Source organism: Sarcophilus harrisii, chromosome 5 (assembly GCF_902635505.1).
Source record: "Sarcophilus harrisii chromosome 5, mSarHar1.11, whole genome shotgun sequence".
NCBI classification, from domain to species: Eukaryota; Metazoa; Chordata; class Mammalia; order Dasyuromorphia; family Dasyuridae; genus Sarcophilus; species Sarcophilus harrisii.
Genome location: NC_045430.1, coordinates 110528435 through 110549455, shown reverse-complemented (window position 1 = coordinate 110549455; position 21021 = coordinate 110528435). Strand labels below are relative to the sequence as shown.

Here is a 21021-nt window from a genome sequence, read left to right as displayed (position 1 = left end):
CGTGGTCTTAGTTTACAAATTCTTTTGAGACATCTAATGACACTGGCCTGAAATCCCAATATATTTGGAGGCCCAACCCCTACTCTCCAACATTTGATGGGTCATACTGAGAGAATCCTGGAACTTTAATATATTTCTGCACACACCCCCCCATACTCATCACACCTATAAAGGAAATTAAGAAAGATCAATCTTTGTGGAAAGAATCTCTGAGCAGTGTCCGAAGATTACCATGAAAAGAATATCCTGAAGGAGGATTGGTCAAAAGGTGTCAAATATTACATCCAGGGAAGGATGAGGATTGATTTCAGGGTCTACATTCTTCTTGCCAGAAAGGAAAACATCATTAACTAGCTAAAGGAGAGAAGTCAATTGGGGTTAGGAATTAAGTTATTAGCACTTTAGCTGTCTTGGAAGCTGCTTAGACAGGTGGTGAATCTGTAATCTTTTACTGGTGTTTCAGAAAAGACACCACCAACAATTCCTAAAATATCAGGGAAAAGAAAATCAGCAATATATATTTTTTTCAGATCTTGAACTCTTGCTGAACAGAGAATTTTCTCACTGAGAATAGTTCTCACTGAACTATTCAAATTTAGTAATGCAAAATGGAGCTCAGAGAGGATATCAAATGGAAAATATCTGGAGGAAATAAGTGATAAATTATTGTGTGGTCCCAAAGAAAAAGGAGAAACTCCCTCCTTTCTTTTCAGTGGAGGAGTGGAACTCTGTATATACTGTCAGATTCAGGTAATTTGTTGATTAGTTTTCTTGAATTGATATTTTTTCTTTCTTCCTTTTGGTCTTTGTTTCAAGGGATAGAAGAAAGGAAAAGAGAGGGCATGCTTAGAAATGAAGGTGATAAAAAATATTATCAATATAAAAAAACAATGCAATGTGTTAAAATATTTAAGTTGTTTTCTGTCTTGTTTCTTCCTCTCTTTAGCTCACTCTCTCACCTCTACCATATTGAATCATAGGGAAGATATGGTAATACAAACGTATGTGTTGAATATTTAAATGATACATACCTTTATGCTGGCAGATCTATTCAAATCTGTAAGCAAAACCTTAATAGGCAATGCATAAATATCCTTAATGTTCAAAATAGTACTTAAAAGTGTACAGATATGAAGGATGGTGACATCACCTCTAACTTTTTTCTCTTTTAGAGCTGATAAGCTAATCTTCCCTTTTTGCTTCCTTCTTATCTGGTAAAAAAAAAAAAATGTCAATTATAGAAAGGCAAGAAAGGGAGGTTTAAAGAGTTCAAGGAAGTAAGAATGTAGAAATAATGTTCTTTCTGGGAGAGATACAGAAAGAAGACCCACATTGTTTGGCCAAAAGCCAGGTTTGGCAGTGGTTTTATTTGTTTTTGGTAGCTCTCAGCTGGTTTCATGTTCATATTCTACCACCCTGCATTTCCTTGGCATATAAATTCTAATGCAGTTATAGCTAATTTAAATAGTTATGCCTCCATGTGATAGAGGGAGTTTCCACACTATGAGTTTTTGATACTGATAAAACCAGTCTCCAGCAGAATTTCAGTTATTTATTACCATGTGCCCAATACTAGGCTAGGCACTGGGGGAGACACAGTGATGTTCCTGCCCTCCAGAAAACTACCATTTAGTGTTAAAGATACTTGAAACAAACAGTAAACAACATAAGTCACAATTATGCTAGATTTTGCTGTAGAATTTGAGAGAAGAGAGAGAACAATATAAACTTGAGTGGTCATAGAAGGAGGTTCAATAGCCAAGAATAAGGGATTTGGAGTTTGTAGCTATTTTAAGTTCAGTTCAGTGTGGGCACTTTAAAACTTCAATACCTTAAGGAAAATGAAATGAATGAATAAGCATTTTTTTTTTCATTCCTCCATGATTTTATCGCTGTGGATGCTATTTTCACTGATAATAGTTGCAACACTTTTATACTTTTATAAAAGATCTTTATGAGTTACTGTGACTGAACAAAAGCATCATAAATCACCCAAACGTGGAATTTATTCTCTGAGCTTAGCTTTTAATACTATTTGATATCATTTGCTGCTTATTTCAAATTTATTGATGTTGTTGGGCCACAGACATGTAAGCCTACTCTCAGATCATTCTAGCTTGATATGACCTTCCAGACATGTACTTTGTGGCCCTACTATTACCTTGTGACACAATGAATTATTTTCCCGTGATTAATTCAAGTCTTCTAGCCAGATGAACTACATAGCAATGCACTGAAAGAACAAGCAGGTATGATGACTAAGTTGCCATTATCACAACACGATCATGAAAAATAAGAGAAGTAGAATATACTGGACAATGATAAATGTTGTCCCCTTCTATTCCCCATCATTTGTTTGTTTGTTTTTCTGAAAAAGGGAATAGAATGGAGTCTGCTAATGAGCATACCTTTGATTCACATAAAAAGTATAGAACATTCCATTTAAGAACTGGTTAATATATGTCAATAATAGGCAGTGGTGATCACAAGGAGCCAGCATTGCTTCATCAAGGTGGGTTCTGTCACAGTAACCTTATTTAAAGAGTGTGCTAGAGCCAACTCCAGATTTCAGTGTCATGGGCAGAATCTGAACTCAGGCCTTCCTGGTTCTCAGTCCAACACTCTATTCACTGCTCTCTCAAGCCACCTAAAGGAATCCACTAAGATCAATTATATTTCATCTTCTGCTAGTATCTCTGATTCTCTTCCTTTCTCAAATAAGGAGGAGCCATAAATAATATAACCAAAGAGTAAACATCCAGATTATGCTCATAATTTGGCCATTGTGGAAGACTTCTTGCAATATACTCAAGGTGATCAGCATGGCCATCAATTGTGCAGGATTCCAATTCAATATAACAAAGTGTACATCATTTAGTGACTGACAGATAAAACATATGGATGTTCTCCATATGAACCATCATATCAAATAAATCTTCTCCACTATATTATGAATTGCAATATGTTGCCCTGCTACAGAATTGGCAAACTGCTGACATAAAATAATTTCTTCTTTTTTTCCTGAGGCAATTGGAGTTAAGTGACTTGCCCAAGGTCTCACAGCTAGAAAGTGTTAAGTGTCTAAAACCAGATTTGAGCTCAGGTCCTCCTATAGTCCACTGCAGCATCTAGCTGCCCCTAAAATCATTTCTAAACTGAAATTGGTTGATCAATTGAGGCTAGTCTTCTGGAAATAAATTAAAGGATCATCATATTATATCACCAACTGTTGCTGTTACAGCTGAAAAAAAGATATAGTCGCCTCACATCTTCAATCACCAAGAAAAATTGGTTTAATAAGATAGTTAAAAAGTGGCTGTCTCCTCAGCAAAGTAGTAATGCTAGTATATGTTTATCCCACCAAATGGATGGAGTTATCTATCACTAAAGATAGTCTTCATCACCAATAGATCAATACATTCCACTCAAGCTGACCTAATGTTATAAATCTAGTTAAACATGACAGCAACCCTTGCTAATGTGATGTTCCTGCTCAAGTACTTTAAGACTTCTAGAATGAATAACAAAACCAAATACCAGGGTCAGGGAAGAGAGGGTACATGGCATCTGTTGTCAGGGGATCTGAGAATAACGTAATTCACTTGGAAGGTGGAATCTTGGCAACAAACCTTTGTTTTTTAAGGTAATGCCAAATGATAAGGAAACTAGTTGTCCACGAAACCAGTATGTGGAGTTTAGATCTCTATCTAGAACTTGTCTCTGCCACAAAGAAGTCAATGCATTGCCAGAGCACTTATGGTAATAAAATCTTTATAGAGATTTTTATATAAATATGATAAATAATTTTAGTATATTTATATGGACCTCTGGGTCTACAGTCAGGAAAACCAAAATTCAAATGTGGTCTCAGACACTTCTTAGCTGTGTGACCCTGGGAAAATCACTTCATCCGGTTTGCCTCAGTGTCCTCAGCTATAAAATGAACTGGAAAGGAAATAGCAAAATTACTTCAGTATCTATTAAGAAAACCTCAAATCGGGTTACCAAGAGTTAAACGTGACTAAAAGTGATTAAACAAGAGCAATCCTGATGCAATTGTTTTTATTCTTATTGATTAGTGATGTATTGTGTTGTTGATTTTTATTGTAAGCTAAAATGAATTGTTTGTATTAACTTTTGATATATTGTTGAGTTCTGATTCTTACAATCCTCCCATTAATATTTATAAGTACCCATAATATTCATCCTCTTTCTAAATTTCTTATTGCCAAATTTCTTATTCCCATCATTGTTCCTGTCACCCAGGACTGTAATTTGGGGGTCATCCTAAACCCCTCCCTCTTTTTAAAACTTGAAATAGCCATCCTGTTACCCAATCCTATCAATTTTATCTTCATATCTCTCTGGTCTGCTGCCTCCTCTCTGATATTATTAGCCCTTATCACCTCAGCCTTAGATGTGCAGTAGTCTGCTTTGGGTCTCTCTGCCTCTTCTCTCCCACTCCACTCCATCCTCCACTCAGGTTTTAATTGATCATCCTAAACTGAAGATCTGATTTTGTCGTCTTCCATTCAATCAGCACTAGTGGCTTTCAGCCCCTAGGAAGATCAAATATAAAATCATTTGCTGGTAGTCAAAGCCTTTCATTCTATGGCCTCTTCTTACCTTTCCAGTCTTACACCTTTGTCTGCCCTACCTTTTCCAAAGCACTCTTCTATGCAGGAACACAGGCTTCCTTGCTGTTATCACAAAGACTTTCTATCTCTGGACTCTGGGCATTTTTACTGGCTTCCTCCCCATATCTAGAATTTTCATGAGGAAGATGAGTCCTCCTGACTCCAGATCCAGCACTCTGTACACTATGCTACCTAGCTGTCATACCTGATGCATAGGAGATGCTTAATAAATATTTGTTGACTGATCAGATCTATTATTGTAAATATTGTTGAAAATAAAGTTGAGAGATAGAACTGGAGAGATAGAGATATTCTTATCAGTTCAAGATTTGATATAAAATTATAATACTAATATGATAATATAATGATGAGAGTTTTCTAAGAGTTGAGAATATGGTAATAATAGCTTTCTTGGCTAGGCTTAAGGGATGCCTGAAGCTTAGTCTTTTAGAGAGAGAGATAATTCTTGAAGAGATCACTCTTTGTAGCTACAGCCTTTTGAGAAAGAAAGGTTTTTTTGGGGGGAAGGAAATTTTAATCTCCTAGGAACATACTTTTTTGCCAATGTCAAAACAAGGATACTGGTTTAATAAAGAGAACTAGCTTGGCTTTGTCTTTTGTTTCCATGCTGTGGAAAGAGAGGAGAATTGGAAATACATGGTATTTAGAGTTCCAACTTCAGCTAATCATTATTCTAAAAATTCCTTGAACATGCTACTCAGTAATTATTAATGTATACTTTGTGCTAAAGGGCTAGATTCCTTTGTAAACCTTAAAGTATATAATTGTGAGTTATCATCAGACAAAAACCAATTGTAGGTCTTTTCTTATATTTATAGGAACTTGTATGTAAAAGAAAATACCAGACGTTACATATTTGTCAGTGCTAGAAATTTGGGCTTAGCTATTTAAGTCTTAAGCCAATGGAAAACAAATAAGTTACATAAATTTAAATTTCCCCCTTCTTTAAAAAAAGGATAGTTGCATAGTAAAAAAAAAATGTAGAAACAGAAGCTGTATTTTTCTCATTTTTGCATCTCCTGAGAGTACCTAGCACAGTGATATATAAGTACATCAGAAACAAATATAACTCACTTTGTTTAACCAAGATATAAGACATTCATTTAAAAATATTTTGAGTTCCAACTTTCTTCTGGACCTCTCACTCGTCCCTTTTCCCCATTGAGAAGAAAAGCAATATGTTATTAATTATACATGCAAAATCATACAAAACATTTTTCCATATTATAGCTATTATAACTTCCTTTAACTTACTATTTAACAGTTTGCAAAGTACTCTACTTACAACTTACAACTAAGTTGTAAGATAGATGATATAAATGTAAGTACCTAGAGTTCAAGCCGGAAAAAGCCTCAAGAGCTATCTAATCTAGTTTTCTCTGATGAGGAAACTGAGTTTAAGCAACTTAAACAGTCTTATTTCCATTGTGCAATGCTGTATCTAATGATTAGTAAGCTGGAAGGTGTTTGCTGCCCATTGAAGATATATATATATATATATATATATATATATATATATATAGAGAGAGAGAGAGAGAGAGAGAGAGAGAGAGAGAGAGGTAGCACTGAGCTGAACACTGGCTCTCCTCTCCCCTCCCCTGCTTGGTTTGGAATCAGATTATACAATTTTAGAGATGAAAAATCAGGTTAAGGAGAAGTAATTTAAATGTGATGGCTACCACTGTTGTTAAATAGATTCAGACCCAGGATTCCTCAACTCTTTTCACTGGATCAAGCTCTGATTGAACAAATATAATAAAGACCAGTGTCAGTAGTATTCTGCCTGATATATGAAAGGATATTTGTGGATGTCTCATAGGTCACAGTCTGTTTATAGGAAAAATATAACCTCTCTGACGTCAAACTCAAGAAGTTAATAATATTCTCCAAACATCCCTGACTTCTTTCAATTAGCCTGTTATGAATCAATTAAACAAGAATCTGTCCAAACTCTTCCTAAATGTATTTTAATTTTCAGCTGAAAATTGCTGATGATTGTACCATGAAGGGGTCAGAAATAATGTAGGATATTCCTGTGTGAGAATTTTAGACAAAGACAAAAGGACAAAACATGGACATTAGGATAGAGATAGCCTGCTCTTATTCCTGTGGTCAATCAATCAATCAATACACATTATGCCAAGGATTGTACTAGGAACTAGGGGTGCAAAGGCAAAAAGGAAATAGTCCTTGTTTTCAAGGAATTTATAGTCTATGAGAAATACCATGTACACATACTATGTACATAAAGGGGTGTATTGGTACATAATTAACAACTAATTGTTATATATCTGGGATACACTTTTTTTTTAGGCAATCGGGGTTAAGTGATTTGCCCAGGGTCACACAGCTTCTTAAGCCATATTTGAATTCAGGTTTTCCTGACTTCCAGAACCACTATTCTCTCTACTATTCAACCTAGCTATCCCCCTCCCTGAGGATATACTTTTAAGTTTAATCTGCATTCTTTCTCCATCAATTTCTTGGGTCTAGACAATCAACAAAATGATAAATCAAGTCCTGATTTAGAGCTGACTTCTGAAGTGTAAATATTCATATTGAAAATTTAACAATTGGCTCTTACAAACCAGCTGAAGCTAGTTCCAGCATATCAGAACAGAAGTAGAAACAGTATAAGCACTATAAATCCAAGACCGCTTGGATAGAAAGGAACTAGAAGTTTGGGGAGGGGAGATAGGACAATCTTTATATAGTTGACACAAGGCTATGCTTAAAGGAAAATTAAAATTATATTTCAGTGTGTGAATTGGCTAGGATAAAACAAAATAATTAAATGTTGATTATATAATAACCCTTACATCTATTTAGAATTTTATGTGATATGTCATCCCTTTCCCATGATTCCTTGTTATATATAACTATACTGAATTTGCAAGATTTTTATATATGTCTGTTAATTTTTGAAAACACTCTTTATCACAATGAATTTTAAGTACCTTTGAGAGCCAGTCCATTTTTGCAGGTCTAATCTTGATAAAAGTCCATTTGTTATCACTGACTTTTTAATCAGTTCAGGTTTGCAGACCATCAGAGTATACATATCTCCTTCTGTTGGACATATTTTTCTATCTTTTGTGACATGAATATAGTACAAGTACATGTTAAAGAATTCTACTTTTATTTTTATAATTCTGAAAAAAATTTGTATCTCAACATATCAACATATGTATCAGAGTTCATCACTTTTTCTAGATTGATTGGAATAACTACCTCACTTTTTTTGTAAGGATGTTTTACAGTTTGATGAAGATGCCTTGATTTTATAGCTTCATTTGGAATTTATCCGACAGTGGATTTTATGTACCCTTGAATGAAAAGTGAGTTTCTTCAGCAAAAATTACTTTTTTTTCAATCTTCAAATTTTTTCAAAATTGCCACGGAAAGCATTTTTTCTTCACAGAAATGTTCTGTAACTTTTTTCCCCCTTTTTACACTATAGTGGGATCAATAACTACCATTCTACTTGCCATATTCTGTTGGAATCTTTACAAATTGTTAAGTTATTAGAGTTGATAGAGACAATAATTATCTAATTTAGAATGGTTCAGTATTAATAATCTGATCCTACGAGGAGATGTTATGGGCCAGAACTTGAAACAAGGTACGAAGTACAACTGATAGACAATAATGCTTGTGTTTACACCTTTAGAGAGCTCATAGATGCAAGAAATATTTAAGTACTCATTGGAGTTCACATGTTTGGGAGATTTCAGGTTTTAGAAAGAGATATCTGAATTCACACCTCCCTTAATCCCTGCCTCCAGAAGGCGGAGTCAGCCTTTTACACTCAGCATAAATAGAGCTTCAGTGAGCCACTGGACAGTCGGAACATTGACTGGGGTCAGAGAAGAGCACTCTGGGAGGAAGCCCACAAGCCCTCTCTCTGAGGCAAGAGAGATTCATTGCATCTTCCACCTTGGTGCTGGCTGGAGGCTGAAGAAAGCAGAGGCAGGAGCAAAGGACAAAGCTGAAAGAGCTCTTAGAACCAAGCAGAAAGATAGGCCTCTAAGAAAGCTAACCGGGCTATATTGAAGGACACAATAAAAGATCTGAACTTTTATCAGGTGGCTGCGATTTTGGGTGATTATTTACTTGTAACTGAAACTAAACCTGCCTCCAGAAAACTTCCCCAAGAAACCTGCTTTCTCCCAGAGAGAACTATTATATTTTAAAGAAGAAAAACACCAACAATATTCCTCTTAGTATCTTTTCTTATTTTAAAAGAATTAAATTATTCCACAGAAATAGTTTATATGTTTGGGATGTTGTTTCTCATTTTTAGCCATACTTTATTTACTATAGCCAAACTATGCTTAAGAAAAGCTACGTTTTCTGCATGGTTTTTTGGACTAAAAAACTATAGGATTAAAAATACAACAAAAGGAAGTAGTGAAATGTGTAAATATCACACAATTTAGCACTCAACTGAGGAAGAACCAAGTAAGGTAGAGAAACCAGCTCACATTATTCATATGATCAAGGTAGAGTATTCTGAGTCATCCTAGAGTTAGTAGCAGCACACTTCGTGTCCAACACTTCATGTCCACTGCTTATCACAAAATGAAACTATATCAAAATTGTTGCTTATTCCAAGTACTTTGTATATCACTTTTCATGCTAAACCTAAGAGTTTATGTTTGATGCTAGAATTAAATGGGAGTCACAGGGTTTATTGAATGGGAAAATGTTATAGGAAGAACTGTTCTTTAGGAATATCGTTTTGACAGTTGTATAGCAGATCAATTAAAAGAAAGACTTGAGGCAAAGACACTAATTAGGAGAGTATTATAATAGTCCAAGAGGGAGGTGATGAAGACCTGAATAAAATGGTAGCTGTGTGAGTAAAGAGAAGGTTTCTGTTACAAGAGATTGTGAAGGGAGAATCGATAAGACTAAGCAAGTGATTACAAGTGGAGGTAGGGAGAATAGTAAGTCAAGGATTCCTCTAAGGCAGTGGTCTCAAACTCAAATAGAAATGGACCCTCTGAGTCTAAACCATATAAAAGGACCCTTGCAGGCTTTATATTGACTTAGAATAGTTCTATTTTTACTGATTTTTTTTGCTATTTCCCAATTACATTTTAATTTGGCTCAGGCTGTACTCAGAAGTATTGTGGTGTTATGTATTACATCTCTGCTCTAAGACAGCCTAGAGGTGACAGGAAAAATAGTACCATAAATGGTGAATAAACCATGCTGAAGTTACCAAGTAGAGCTCTCTAAGGCTGTGTCAAGGCAAAGACTCTGGCATAAAGTGACCAATCTTTTTGGAGATAATGATATAGTTCCTGATGGATCTATAAAAGGTTCTAGTGGCTAATTTTCTATGGAAATTTAGAAAAACAGAAGCAAAAAATTAACATGCTAATTACAAATAAAATTTATAAAACACTTTAAGCCCTTAGTAAACCTATTGATTGCCAAGTTAGAATAGTGGTCTTCCAGAAAGTGAAACTTAACACAAATATCATCAGATTTTCTTTCTCTCTCACACTTCCTATAACAAAAACACAACTCTGGAAGTCAACAAAATTATCTTTAACAAATAATTGTTTAAAAAGAGGCAAAATAACATGTTTAACATTTATGGATTACTTGCTGTCTATGGGGAGAGGGTAGGGAGAAAGCAAGGAAAAAAAATAGAATACAAGATTTTGTAAAGGTGGATATTGAGAATTATCTTCCTATATATTTTGAAAACAAAAAGCTTTAATAAAAAAAGAAAATTTGAAAAAAGAAAAAGAGGCAAAATATTTCAATATTAAAGCAGTGTTTAATAATTAACCTTTTACCCCTTGCTCTGTTCTATATCACAAAAGTGAAAAAAAGGGAAAGTAGAGTGGAATCTCCATAATTTCATATTTTCTCTACCAGAATTCCTTTGCTCTTTCCTGGATTCCCTGAATAAATCACAACTCTCTGCCACTCAGAGTACTGTAACTGCTATACTTTTTCTTCAATTCTATAGCCCTAATACTTGAATAAGAATATTTTGTACTTATACTTGAAAGAAGTACAAATTTCAGGGTCTTCAGTGACAAGGGCCTTTTCAAACAGAGTCATGCCTTGTCAGAAAAGCTATTAGACTTATATCATTGACTTCACAGGCCATATTCACCATAAGAATGAAATGAAGCACAAAGAAAAGAGAATGAAGTTTCCTGGTATCTAAGTATTGAATCAAGGGACTAACTGGATAAATCCACACAGACTATTCATTCCTCTAGATTTTTGAGATGATCGTTTGCCACCTGCAAATTATATAAAATTGTAATATATAAATGGAAGTTATCTTAGAACCATACAAACATTTGTATTTTGTGTAGGGTCTTTCTGATTTGGGAGGAAAAATGATTAACCATCCAATGGAATATGATACTTCTACCACCTATGAAAAGGGTCAAATAGAGAAGCAGTAGAGCCTAAAGTGGTTAATTTTGCTTTTATTTGTTGTATAACTACCTTCTTTGAGGATTCGTGGATTTCTCAGGATTCCTGTATTTAGGCATTTATTGAATCAATCTGTATTCACCCCATACTTGCATAGACTTGAATCATATTCTCACTCAGTTTTTATTTTGCTATCTTAAAATCCTACTCTATTCAGTTTCACAAAAAGAGAAGAAATGGTTCTATCCACTAGAGTCATTAGTATTTGCTGTTGTTTAAAGAGAATATATCTCTTTCTTGAAATACAACTTTCCAAAAACAATATATATGTGTGATGTTATGTATTTATATGTATTTTATATGTATATACATATATGTATTCCCCCAATCTAACTTTTTAAATAAATATATAACTGTTTCTAAGTTTCATTGGTTTTTCCTTCACAACATCTTTCATATCAGATACCTTCTTTTCAAGCCTTCATCCCTTTACTGTACTATTGCAATATGTACGTGAGTACAAATTTATTTATAACATATGAAGCAAACTTAGGTTGAGGAAATATATTTACTAATCAATTCAATGCATTTAAGGAGAACCAAACCTCATAAATCTGAAGCAATTATTGAGAAGGAAGATAAAAGAATAATAGGTGGCCAGTCTATACTCATGAAAATTTAGAATGATAGAGCACTGATTTTTTAGCACATTCTAGAAAAAAAGAATTATAGAACTTTTTAATGGTGGAGTCAGAAAATTTGTAGCAAAGTATTTTTTAAAGCAGAGATTGCATTCTCCCTGTTTCAGTGAATTCTAGGAAGTCACTCCTTTTAACTAATGTAAATAATAATGAACTTCACTGTGAGTAAATAATATTTGAAGCTGAATGAGAAAGTAATAAAGGTACTGATAATCTAAAACTGATTCTAACTAATAAGGAGGAAAGAATTACTGAGAGGAATGCTGGGAAGCTTGGAGTAATTATATTATTTTAAAGTAAAATAGAATAGAAATCTGAGTACAGTATGGCACATTCCCCAGGTTTGAACAGATTGGCTTTCAAAAAGCTCAGAGAAAGGATAGGCATCCCATAGCCTCAGTTTCTACTGGGGGAAACAAGACTAAGAGGGATGGAAAATAGAATAAAATTCTGACCCCACAAACAACAACACTTCTGGAAAGGAAGAATATAATGTTGGTGAAAATTTCTGAAAAACTGTAGAGAGGAGTTTTGGATTAGAATTTGTTTACTCTCACCAAATGCTGTTAGCTCATACTGATCCAGGTAGTTCTTTGCCTCCCCCGACTTTCTTTAATCCTCTTGTTCTCTTTTTCTCTTTCTTGTCTCCAGTGGATCACAACCCCATATGGAATTATGTAACTGAATGTGGGGGTTGTGAAATTATGATTTATTATCAGTAAATGTTTGATTTGTTTAACTGCTAAAGTTTAAAAAAAGCTAAAGTTGCAATAAAACTTCATGGGCAAAAAGGAGTCACAAGTAGAAAAAAAAAGTTTAAGAAGTCCTGATTTTAGGGGCAGCAAGAACCTATTCCAAATCTTGGTATACCCATATGGAATATCCAAAAACTTTCTTGCCTCAGAGACAGAGGATAACTGTCCCTTCCCATGTGTCCTCCTAAAAGTTGTGCGTTAGCCCACCAGAAACAAAAACTTGGGCTCTCTTTCTATACACATTCTAGCTCAACAAGATTCTGAGGTTTCTCAAAGTGTCCACAACAATTTATCTTGGGAAGGGACAGGGAGGATGGTTTAATTGGGCTTACAATGAGAAGAGTGGGGAGTCAGTAAGCAAAATGCCTCAACTAAGGGCAAAATTTAGGAGGATGGTTTACATGTATTATAAACTCATGGCTATATGTAGAATAGCAGACAGGCCATTTTAACTGGTGTGCATGAATTTGAATTATGGATAATACAATAGGAGTGTGGATGCTAAATAGAGGCATTTATACTTTATATTGGAAGTAATAGGGAGATCCTGCAATTTTAGATGAACATCTCATACCCCATACCAAGATAAGGTTAAAATGGGTTCATGGTTTAGACATAAAATTTATATTATAAGCAAAATAGAAGAGTAAGGAATGGGTTATCTGTCAGATCTTTGGAGAAGGCAGAATTTATGGCCAAACAAGAAATATAGAACATTATGAAATGCAGAATGGATAATTTTGATTACATTAAATTAAAAAAGATTTTACACAAACAAAACCAATGCTGCCAAGATTAGAAGGAAGCAGAAATCTGGAAACAATTTTTTTGCAGCCAATGTTTCTGATAAAGGCCTCATTTCTAAAATATAGAGAGAACTGAGTCAGATTTATAAGAATATAAGCCATTACCTAACCAATAAATAGTCAAAGGATATGGACAATTTCAGATGAAAAAATTAAAATCATTTATAGTCATATGAAAAAAAATTCTCTGAATCATTAATGATTAGGGGAAAAAATTAAAACAACTCTGAGCTACCACCTCACACCTCTCAGGTTGGTTACAATGATAGGAAAAAAATAATAACAAATGTTAGAGAAGATATGGAGCAGCTGGGACACTAATGCATTGTTGATGGTGATATGAACTGATCTAGCCCTTCTGCAGAACAATTACGAACTATGCCCAAAAGGTAATAAAACTGTGCATACCCTTTGATCCAAAGGTGTCATTACTGTGTCTGTATCCCAAAGAGATAATAAAAAAAGAATAAAAGACCCATATATGCAAAAATGTTTGTAGCAGTTCTTTTTGTGGTGGCAAGAAATTGGAAATTTAAGGAATATCCATGAATTAGGGATTGGCTGATTAAGTTACAGTATATGAATGTAATGAAATATTATTGTTCTATAAGAAATGATGAGTAGGCTGCTTTCAGAAAACCTGGAAAGATTTACATGAGCTCATACTTAGTGAAGTGAGCAGAACCAAGAAAACATTGTACCCAGTAATAAGATTATGTGATGATCAACTATGATAGACTTAGCTCTTCTCAATACATTGATCCATTTTTCACAATACATTGATCCAATCTTTGCAATATATTGATCCAAGATAATTCCAATAGGTTTGAAATGGAAAATGCCATCTGCATCCAGAGAGAGAAATATGAAGACTGAATGAAGATCAAAGCATACCCTTTTCACCTTTTTTTGGGGGGGTTGCTTTTTCTTTCTCATGTTTTTTTCCCCTTTTCATAACACAACTAATGTGGAAATATGTTTTAAATGTTTGCACATGTATAATCTATATCAGATTTTTGCTGTCTTGGGGAGGGGGCAAGTAAGGTAGAGAGGAAAAAAATTTGAAACTCAAAAATCTTACAAAAATGAATGTTGAAAACTGTCTTTACATGGAACTAGAAAAATCAAATATTACTGAATTAAAAAAAAGAAAGGCCACTTTGATAGCTGTGTGGAGGAGGAGAGAGAATAGTTAGGGAACTAACTATGAAAAAATTGATAAAGGCCTGCAGAAGAGTGGTAGCATGCTATTAGAGGCAAGGGAATAGATGCAAGAAATGCTATAAAGAAAAAATATACAAGATTTTTCAGCTCATTTGATAGAGAGAAAGAGTAAGATTGAAGATTCTGAAATGACTCTGAGCTTATCAATGTGAAAGACTAGAAGAAAAGTAATATCTTCCAACAGAGAAAGGGAAATTCAAGAGAATTGGGTTTATGGAGAAAGATAATTAGCTCTGTTTTGGCTAGTTAAATTTGAAATATTTACAAATCTCATGGGAATTGTTCAATAGGCCTTTCTTGATGCAGAACTGAAGCTCAGGAAAGAAAATAAAACTAGATACCCAACCGTCATGGGAAGGTAGAGATGATAAATTTATCCTTGGAATTTTATAAGATAACAAATAGAAAGGGTATAGAATATAAAATGAAGATGCTCAGAATAAAGTACTCTACAGTTATGGTAAGAGAAGAAGGGAGGATCCAGCAAAAGAGAGTGAAAAATAAACTACTAATTCCAATATACTATATAAAACAATAGGAAATATAGAACTTTAGCATTCTTTCCCTTTTAAGTTTCCAGTTTTTAATCTTTTTGTCATTGAGCAAAAGTAATGAAATCAGTTTAATTTTTTGGTTGTTGCTTTAGTTTTTAATGTTCAAATTGTATTTGTAACTTAAAATTCTAGTATTAAAACATGTTCTAAAGACATTATCTGAGGTTATTTGTATATACGAGGTGTAACCTAAGTTAAGGAATTAGCAACCTATGATATATAGATTTAAATCAAGGGCCAGAAATAGCTTCTTCTCAAAGAGAAAAAGAGAAAAAAAAATGTAGAGGCGACAAATTTTGATACTGACAAAAATGGGGAACTGGACAGTAAGGGCCCAATACTTACAGCATGCTCATCTTGCATTTCCTGATGGGTTACACAGAACATGTACAGACATTTTGTCTGATTCTAATCCTCTGAAAACATTTTGGGGAACTTGTTTCCATGCATGTGCAATTGAGGGGCTACTCTATAACAATAGAATTTTCTGATGATAACTTGAGATGTGCTGATAATTCACATAAAAAAAAAAGGAATAAGGTTAATTTCCTAAGTATTTTGATCCCTCCTGGATTTAAGAGAGTCAGAGCCACTATGAATTGTCTTGTGGGAGCAGCAGCAAATTGTATTCTTATATCTGTAAGTACATTGTGCTTCTGTTCCTTTTGTAAACACAGAAGAAATTGTGCTTTTCTGATTTTAGGCAACAGAGTTTTCAAATACAGAATTGATTGGCTTATGACTTTATGAACTTTGAAAGGTCAGAAGAACCATCAGAAGTCTTAATAGGTCAATAACAGGATCCACTGGAGGTAGTAGCAATAGCTGATGACAGAGAAAACAGCTACAAATTGATATAGAAAGATAGTTACCTATAGTAACCAAATGGATGGATAGTGTTGGCTATAGGGATCATCAGTCCTTTCAACAGAGAATAATGCAAATTAGACTCTAGAAACTCTACCACATTCAAAATCCCTGGAGAACTGCATGAAAGAGAAGTCCATGATGACTCCACAATGGGAGAAAAAGGATATTGAAGAGCAGGAGTTGGCAGGTACTATAGGACCATATTCTCTATTGGCTTTGCACTTTATGTTAAGCAGCTTTCTCTCAGGAATTTTATGTGTGTAATAAGAGATTTTCCCCCTGGATTGAGAGGGATAGGTTTTATAACAACTGGTTTATAACAAACAAAGGTTTATAACAACTAGTAAATACCCTTTTCTAAATGCTAATAGAATTCTATTATTATCTATTATTGATTGATAATAAGGAACACATCAGAAGAGGGCTTAAGAGATATAATAGCAGAAATCCTTACCGCTCAGTGTTAGCCCTAAAATCCTTAATGGATTAAGAATTAGCTTTTCTTTGTTGATTCAACCTGCTACTGTGAGTGTGAATTGGAAGAATGAGCCAAATAATGTGACTATGTTGGGATGGGTCTATTTTCAGGTAGTTCAGGTAGGCTATTGTGAAAGACTGATCCATCTTTTTCTGTTTGGCCTGGCAGGATTGAGAAGTGGATGGAAGCTGCAGGAAAAGACATTTAGGCTTGGCAAAGCATAGGATCTAGTCAAATTAAACAGTATTTATTATGTTCTACATGACAAACACTGTTCTAAGTTTTGGGGATACAAAGAAAGGTTTAAAATATTCACTTCTCTCAATTTTAATGAGAGAGTTCAGGTTACAGAAGAGTCAACATGAAAACAACTATGGATTAACAAGATAGTTACAAGATAAATTGGCAATAATTTCCAGAGAGAAGGCACTAGCATTAAGGGAAATTGGGAAAGTCTTCTTGCAAAAGGTGAGATTTCAGTTGAGACTTGAAGAATTTCAGCCAAGCCAGGAGATAGAAATGGGGAGGAAGAGAGTTCTCAGCATAAGAGACAATCAGTGAAAATGCTCAGGATGACATTTAATGAACAAGAAGGAAATCAAGGACAACTTCTAGAATGTATGATTCTATGAAATAAGATCAAGAAATGGAAGCTGCAGAGAAGGAGCTGTTAGACTAGATTTTCTCTAAAGTAATTTAAAACTTTTAGAATCTGTGATTCTATGATCTAGAAAAAAAGTTTTAAAACCTCCTCTGGTGTGTACTATCTCTGTGATTTTGAGTCACTTCCTGTCACCTGTAAAATGAGAATGTTGGACTAGAATGCCTTTGAGGTTTCTTTCTTGTTTAAACCTAGATCTAACAAAGAAAAACTGTTCAAAAATGAAATGAGTTCCCTTAGAAGACAGGGTATTATTCTTCCCCAGAAGCTTTCCAGCAGAAATTGAATGACTGGCCAAGAGAAACATAAAGATGATTTCTGTTCAGGTACAATTTGGATCAAACAACCTCAAGACATCTTGCTGCTGTGAGATGCTCCAATATTTTTTGTGTTTCAATAGAATGCAATTAGCATCTATACAATTTTCAAACAATAAATATACTTGAATCCTTAATAACAATTTCAGCATTTCTCCCAGGCACTATGTTAGTGAGTTCCGCAGACCTGTTCTTCACACATGATATGAGTTAAAGATCATATAGATCACTAGAGTTTGAGTTGAAAGGTACCTTAGGGTTTAAATGACTCATCTAAAATTCACACTGTTGTTACTGGGTCATTTCAATCATGACTCTTCATGACCCGCTTTGGAGCAGATACTGGAGGGGGTTGCCATTTTCTTCTCCAGCTCATTTTATTGATAAGGAAACTGAGTCAAACAGGGTTAAGTGACTTGCCCAGAGTCATATAGCCAGGAAGTGTCTGAGGCCAGATTTGAATTCTTATTCTAAGCCCAGTGTTTTATCCACTGTGCCACCTGGCTGCCCTTCATGCAGATGGCAGAGCTTGGATTAAAGCCCAGACCTTTGACTTCCCAGTTCGGTGTTCTTTCCACTGTACCTTGATTAATGTCTAAGTTGAATAATCACAAATTCTGAATTAATAGTGATTTTAAACTGAATTTCTTAGTTAATCTCAGCTAAATTCAATTTAACAAATATTTATTAAACCTTTACCCTTTGCAAGGCACTGCTTTGGCCCTGGACAGTTTAAAGATAAAAATCATTATTGTATCTTTCTTCACATTCCTTACACTCTACTTGAGAACAGGACTATAAGGCATGGATAGCAATAATTATGTACAGGTGGGATGGGGTGTGACAAAGGTATGATCCAACAAATAGGTCTATGTATATTTGAAGAAAGAATAAAGAACACTTTTATAAGAACTACGAGTGATGGAGAGAAGCCAATCATAGAGCTGAGGAAGATGAGGATTCTAAAAGGAAGAAATATGGAAGCAAGAGGACATTTTGGGTATAAGGCTGGGTTTGTGCAAGTAAACAGAGGTGAAAATTGATAGTTCAAGTTCCAGGAACACAATGGGTAGTGCCAGTTAACTGGAGTTTACAAGAATCAAAGGAGAATAAAAGGAAATTAGATCAAAAATTTTTAAAGGAACTCAGATAGTGGGGATTTCCTATTAACTCTATAGAGAATGAAAACAGGAATGCAAGCCAGAAAATGAAACGATTAGCTCTATGCAAGAGTTTATTTGGCATCTGAGTAGAAGGGAAATTATGCCTTCAGAGGTAAAAATAATGTGATGTATTAATGCCATTTAAAAATATTATTAACATTGTCTTTCAGAGAAAATTACATGGTGATCACCCTTTCCATTTGTTGGTAATTCTGAATCCTTCAAGTGCTCCTTTCTTAATTACAGTCATCTGTGAGGGCTAACTAAACAATTAAGACTTCGATACATATGCATTGTTATCATTGACATTTTCATAGTTGATATGTATTTATAAAAGAGATGTCTCAGAGATTTCTTTCCAAGTCAGACACTGTTATTTACATTTTTTAGATAAACCAGGTGAGAGTCAAAATTATAAAAGGAGCTAGTTACAAAAGTAGGATACTGGGAAAACTTATGGCCTTTGGCTTTCAGGCTACAGTCTCTATAAACTTGCAAGCTCAGACCCCTATGCATATCTACACATAAGCATATATATGCATATATTCACAATAATTGTCAGCCAAATACAGTCTTCATGCACATAACTTCTACAGAGCAATCATTTTATCAAATGCACAATTTACTTAAGAGGCTCTTGTGCAGTCTGTTTATCAAAAGATATATCCTGATATGTAGCTCTGTGCAAAGGAACAGGATTTGAGGCAGCTTGGGGTTTCCTCTTCAAGTAGGTTTAATTTTTTTTTTCTTCTATTCAACTTCCTTCCTTTTTATAACTGCCAGAACTGAGAAGCAAGGGCTGAGAGACAGAGGCACCCCAGAGGGAGAAACGAACCACTGCCAGTAAGTTCAGATACCCCGGGGAGATTGGAGATCACCGGGGGTGAAGGGAAAAGTGGGGAACCTCTGGACCTAAGTGGGTGAACCTCTGCACTTTATTTTTCCTAGGAAAGGGTCAGAATACCTTATTTAGAGATTATCCTATGACAAGAAGTGATGGGGCAGCAGCAGGGATGGTCTTGAGAAGGGAAGTCACAGTTGAGTAGCAAATAAGTCAGAGATAAGGCTACTGAGACCAGACACCTGCCACCCACAGCCAAATTTCTTAGTGATGGGCAAAGGTGGAGGCTGTGTGTGTGTGAGTGTGTGTGTGTGTGTGTGTGTGTGTCTGTCTGTCCAGGGAAGAGTGACTTATTAAGATAAAAGCAGGAACCAGGACAAATTTAGGAGTGGTTGGAAAACTGTAAGTCAAACTTGATATGGAACATCTCAGTGGATGGTGGGTTGGGTGGGGTGGAGAAGTGTGGTTTCCTGTTTTTAAGCAGACTTTAAGAGCAGCAAAAAATGACTTGGTGTTCTCCACCAAATCTAAATCCCTCTTATAGATGTACTTTTTGGTGAATTAAGGGGAATCTATAAACTGCAGCCTCCATAGAGTACAATGGAATTTAACAATTAAAGCAGATGTGCTGTTGGGGCACATTGTTATTTATTAATCAAGCATGCTCTCCTAATATTTCTAAGATTAAAGAGAAAATATGTGAGCTGGGCAGAGAGATAAACACTGTGCTTGCCATATTTTCATCTCTTTACAGATGAGAAGATTAAAAATTGATCAAATATGATAATAAGCAAAAAACAATCCTTTACACATACAAACTGTACGAAAACTCAGGCTTCTGAAATTTTTAAAGAGAATTTAACTCTTTACATGATAGCATCATGGATCATTTTGATGCTTAGTCACAATCCAGGGTGACTGATGTTTTAGCATTCACTAGCTATATGACTTTGGTTAAGTCAATCAACTTCTGAGTCTCAATTTTCTCATCTGTAAAATCAATTGTAAGAATCACAACAATTTCTATCTTTTATATTACATATAATTTTACAAACTTTTAAGTTCTTACAGAGTCCCATTTTCTATCTTTTAAATATACTCTTTATATTTTAATCCAGCCTGTAATTAACCTCTAAATTTGGTTATTAAGATTGGATGTTGAATTGGTGATTTCTTGTTATAGACTTAATTCTTCCCAAGTTCTATATAGGTATTTGTAGGGTGAGGGGCTTATATCATGCCCTACTATCTGCAGTTTGAATTGCTCACAGGTTTCTAGACATCAAATTAGTCTTTTCTGCGGCCTAATACTGCAGGGATGTTAGAAAGAAAAAAATGTTTATACATGTGTTAGAAAGAAAAGCAGGGAAAATAATGATTTTTTTAATGCATTTTGTCCAATGTTTTTAATTTTGCCATAGGAAATACATATACATATGTTATACATACATATGTCATAGAAACAAACATATTACATTAATATAATATATGTTACAAAATGTGAACTATTCTATGAGTATAGACTTTAGTGAATCTAATCCTCAGCCTTGGTGTTAAGTGGATGTGTTTTATTCCTAATAAT

At 34.6% G+C, this 21021-nt stretch overlaps 1 protein-coding gene across 3 annotated transcripts in view; it reads left to right on the top strand.

Moving 5' to 3' along the window:
• The window catches only part of ARHGDIB (Rho GDP dissociation inhibitor beta), a 74535-nt gene that overhangs the window by 27371 nt on the left and 26143 nt on the right, over nt 1-21021 (top strand). Inside the window, exon 1 of one of the 3 annotated variants that reach the window (XM_012550698.3) lies at nt 19376-19441. The exons of 1 other annotated variant lie outside the window; for it this stretch is intronic. The gene's annotated coding sequence lies outside the window, so the exon portion shown is untranslated. Of the gene's footprint in view, nt 1-19375; nt 19442-21021 lie in introns of those variants that run through there. One more of the 3 variants, XM_012550699.3, reaches the window with a different exon arrangement.